The sequence below is a fragment of the Ursus arctos genome, unplaced genomic scaffold (assembly GCF_023065955.2).
Source record: "Ursus arctos isolate Adak ecotype North America unplaced genomic scaffold, UrsArc2.0 scaffold_26, whole genome shotgun sequence".
NCBI lineage: Eukaryota > Metazoa > Chordata > Mammalia > Carnivora > Ursidae > Ursus > Ursus arctos.
Window position 1 is genome coordinate 44,478,519 of NW_026622941.1, and position 4,945 is coordinate 44,483,463.

The window sequence follows — 4,945 nt, forward strand, 5'->3', positions numbered from 1 at the left end:
TTTAAGAGGGAAAAAATCTTTCTCTGCAGAAGACAAGAATGAAAGTTTTAAATGTAAACTGAACTGATGCATATTTCACCATGTAAATTGTGTGAATTAACACCCAATGGCACTGGCCTTTATAAAATATGTGTCAATAATCTTGAAAAAAGGCCACATGGTACATTGTAGTAATTTCAACATGGATACAATTAAAGTTGCACAGTGAGTTGAAGGAAACCATGATAGGAAGGAAGTTTATACATGATATCTTGGTGAATGTATACAAAAGTTCTAAATGAATATCTTTTTTCCTTGATTTCATTTACAGGAATTATAATAAAATCATGAAATAAATGTTCATAAAAAGCTGCTTTTTGCAGACATTTGAACATTTGTATAAGACAAAGAAATTCACAAAAGGGTGTTGAAAATTAAATCAATATTTTTAGTCTATTCATAAAGTTATTTCCATATAGGTAAATTTTTGAAATAATAAGAATTTATAAAAATAAAGAGGTATTTTAAAACGGGAATTACACAAATACAGTGGATTAAATTAAATGGAATTAAATTAAGTATATTGTATTATAGAAATGTAAAAATATTTATAATATATTTTAAGATAAATAGCATGTGAAAATTATTATTCAAATATGTAAATTATTTGACCTTCAGTTTGAATATCTTACTGACAGATTCTTCAAGAAAGCAAAACAACTACCAAGAAAAATATAACTATTTAACTGTTTGACAGCTAAAGCAAGTCAGAGATGCCAGTCAATAGTTCAGCCAGCAGGAAGGGTAATACCATTCATGCATATCATGAAACTATCGCCCTCTTTATTATTGCCTTTCATGCTGGCTGAACGATTAATGTTAAATACCGGGACATATAAAATTTTAATAATTAAAATTAGTGTCAAAACAATTTCTCTTTTTAAAAATTTATTTATTTGAGAGAGAAAGAGAGCAGGGGGGAGGGGCAGAGGGAGAGGGAGAGAGAGAATCTGAAGCAGACTTGACGTGGGGCTTGATCCGACGACCCCAAGATCAGACCTGAGCTGAAACCAAGAGTCAGACACTTAACTGACTGCACCACCACCAAAAAGCAGTTTCAAGATGAAACCCAAATAGGACAGAAGATAGTTTTGAAGGTACAATCAAATGAATAAGATATATATGTTTTTATACAATGTCTTACCATTGACTATAAGTCTAGGATTGATAGTTTTAGAGCTATTCCAGTAAAAATGACAAAAGTCCCTGATTTCAACAACCTTACTTTCTCACCGAAAGTGCTAAGATAGAAAGCAATTATTTGTTTTGAGAGCACAAATAAGGACCAGTCAATACATAGAGTTTAGGAGACTTCTCAGAAGTGATGCTCCAAGTAAAAATCACAAGTAAGTAGTTGTACCGGGAAGGAAAGACAGAGAGAGAGAGATGCGGGGGTAGTTTTGGAGCCCGGGAAGTAAAGACGGAGTGTGGAAGGACAGACAGAGAGATGCGGGGGAGGCAGATTTTTTTTAAGACAGATTATCAATGTAAACTGCTTACCACAAGACCTATCACATGGTAAATTCTCAGTAAATATAATTTATTCCTCTTATTATAAGAAATGTGGAATAGAAAGAAGATAGCACTTAAACAGAGCATAAATCCCACTTCCGATTTTGTGGTTTTGAGTTCATGTCACATGAATTATCTGTAAGAGTCCAGATAATACTAGCTGACATATATGAACATGTACTATGCATCAGATTTTATTCTAAATGTATTACCTCGTCTAATCATTTTAGCTGTATATGGTAGATACTCTTATTATCTCCATTTTATAGATTCAAAAACTGAAGGCCTGAGAGGTGGGGAAACTTGCCTGAGGTCATACAGACTTGAGCAGGAAAGCCAGGTATTGCGTGATGGAGATCTCACTAGAGAAGGTGTGCTCTTAATCAGCATGATGCTGCCACTACAGCTTAGAGTGAGAGAGTAAAGACAGGTGTGTGGAGAGTATTTTTAGTAGTTTTAATTTGATTTTGAACTTAATAATAATGAGGTAATACAGTGCTTTCCATACTTAAGTAAACAGACTGAAATATGTGGGTTTTTTTCCAGCTGGGTATCATTGGTCCCAACATTTCTTCATATGTAGCAGATAAATTGTGCATTAAAATACTCTCTGTATCATGTATCCAGTGGACACAGAGTGTAAATTACATACTACCAGAGAAACATAAGGAGAGTCGGGATCCAACAATGTGGAAGTTGCATGATAAAACACGAAACAAAACATAAACACATGCTTGGTCATTGTGGCATGATGCGAAATACAAGTCACAGATGGGTCAGCAGTGCCTGATGGAGCCCAGATCAGCTGTGATATATTTACATTTTATCATGACCAAATCTTCAAGAAAAGACATAAAACAAATTAAGTTGAGATAATCACTTGTGAAATAAAGAAGAAATGTTAGATATAAGAAGAAATCATAATTTTGTTGAATCACACACCACAACATAGGTCATATCTAATCACATGAGAAAATCCACTCTTGGGTATAGATTAAAACTGTGAAGGAATAGAGGAAAATGAGATGGTAGAACAATTTTTTAAAATATGTTTAAAAATCACAAAACTGCCAAAAGAATAAGATAAAATAAACAATTGAGTAGCCAGAGTATTGGCAGTATCGATCACTAATTGATAGAAGAAACTGCATGTTCATATGCATGCTATCTCTGGTAGTCATTTGTTCATTCCCATCTAGCTTTGACACCACTCTATTCAAATAAACATCTCTACATTTTATGTGAAATTGAATAAAATTCGGTAGTCGGTGATGAAAAACCACACAGTAACAACCTTCATCTTATTGGGATTGACAGAGGACCCTCAACTTCAGGTTCCAATTTTTATATTTCTATTTCTCACTTACATGTTCAGTATAACTGGGAATCTAACCATCATATCCCTCACTTTAGTTGATCTCACCTTAAAACACCAATGTACTTTTTCCTACAAAATTTTGCTTTATTAGAAGTTTCATTTACATCTACATGTATCCCTAGATATTTGTACAACATAGCAACTTATAATATTTGCGTTATTCAAGTGTTTTTTATCGACGTCTTTGGAATAACAGAATCTTTTCTCTTGGCTGCAATGTCCTATGACTGCTATGTGGCCATCTGCAAACCACTGCATTATGTGACCATCATGAACAACAGAGTCTGCAAGAGGCTTGTCCTCTGCTGTTGGATGGCTGGCATGTTGATCATATTCCCACCACTTACTCTATCCCTAAATCTGAAATTCTGTGAATCAAATGTCATATTGACATCACCAATCTTGAAGATTTCATGCTCAGACACATGGCGCCTAGAGCAGTTGGTTATTGTCTGTGCTGTGCTGACCTTCATTCTGACCCTCGTGTGTGTTCTTCTGTCTTACATTCACATCATCAAGACCATTCTACAATTCCGCTCTGCCCAACAAAGGAAAAGAGCCTTTTCTACTTGTTCCTCTCACATGGCTGTTGTTTCCATCACCTATGGAAGTTGTAACTTCATCTATGTCAAACCTTTAGCAAAGGAATCAGTGACTATTAATAAGGGCGTGGCAGTGCTAATGTCACCCATAGCTCCCATGTTGAACCCATTCATTTACACTCTGAGAAACAAACGAGACAAGCCTTCAGTGAGTCCTTCGAAAAAATTGTATTGGTCTCAAAAAAGTAAGAGAATGCTCAAGTCCAGAAATAAAATAACAAGCTAAGCGTAAACCATTAAGCTCTAAATCTGTTTGTCTCTTTTTAATCTGATCTCTATTTATGTTAACTTTCTCAAACATTTATTGCATCCAGAATGAATACCCTTCACCACATGAGTTCACTCCTTTAACCTCCCACCCTGCAAACAAACCCAAAATCCCAATCAGAGGACATGATAGTAATTTTCTATTAAATGTAAGCCTGATTTTACTTCTAATCTCACAAACAAAACAGAAATGCAAAAACATGAAACAAATGACAACCAAACAAGGAAATAAATAGCTTATATTTTCTTGGACTTGTAAAAAATAATTCACTTAAAGTGCTCTTCTAATCTTCTAATCTAAATGTTGCTGAATTTAAATTGATTAATTTCAAATTTATTGAGTACCTAGTCTTGGCAGGTCAAGTTCTAAGGAAAAAAAATTGTTAAGTAGGCACCATGTGCAATGTGGAACCCAACACAAGGTTTGAACTCATGACCTTGAGATCAAGACCTGAACTGAGATTAAGAGTTGGAGGCTTAACAACTGAGCCACCCAGGCACTACTCTAGGCAGAAATTTTTAATTAGTAATATCTTTTATTGTACTTAGCTTACTAATAATCCTGTATTAATACCTTTTTTTAAAAAGCACCATCAGAGGGAGGTGGGCAGGAGAAGGGGTTAAATGGGTCATGGCTATTAAGGAAGGCACTTGTGATAAGCACTGGGTGTTATATGTAAGTGATGAATCACTAAATTCTATACCTGAAACTAATGTTACACTGTATGTTAACTAATTGGAATTTAAATAAAAACTTGAAAAAGAAAAAAAAAAGCACCATTGGCAAAAAGTAATAGGATATAATTGAAAAGTAAAGAAAATAAAAATAAATACATAGCCAAATAAATGTGTCTTATATGGAAGTAGAATTTGATATCTAGGATCCCGGCATTTATTTGTAAATACAGAGACACACAGACACATACACAGACACACACATTCATATAAAATGCTGACATTTTAAAAGTAAAAGATTCATAGACTATACAAAATACATAATATTTTAACTATGAGGAAAAGTTCTTTTCTAAAAGGATATGACATTATAAGTTCAGTGTCAAAATGTTAATTGCTATTGAGGAATTAAAGAAGTTGTTAAAATTATGAAAAATATTCAATTGCTTAAATATAATATGAATATCCAAAT

At 33.8% G+C, this 4,945-nt stretch overlaps 1 pseudogene; it reads left to right on the top strand.

Moving 5' to 3' along the window:
- The first annotated feature begins 2,822 nt into the window (after positions 1-2,822).
- LOC125282270 (olfactory receptor 6C2-like) lies at positions 2,823-3,744 on the top strand (annotated as a pseudogene).
- Positions 3,745-4,945: the final 1,201 nt, after the last annotated feature.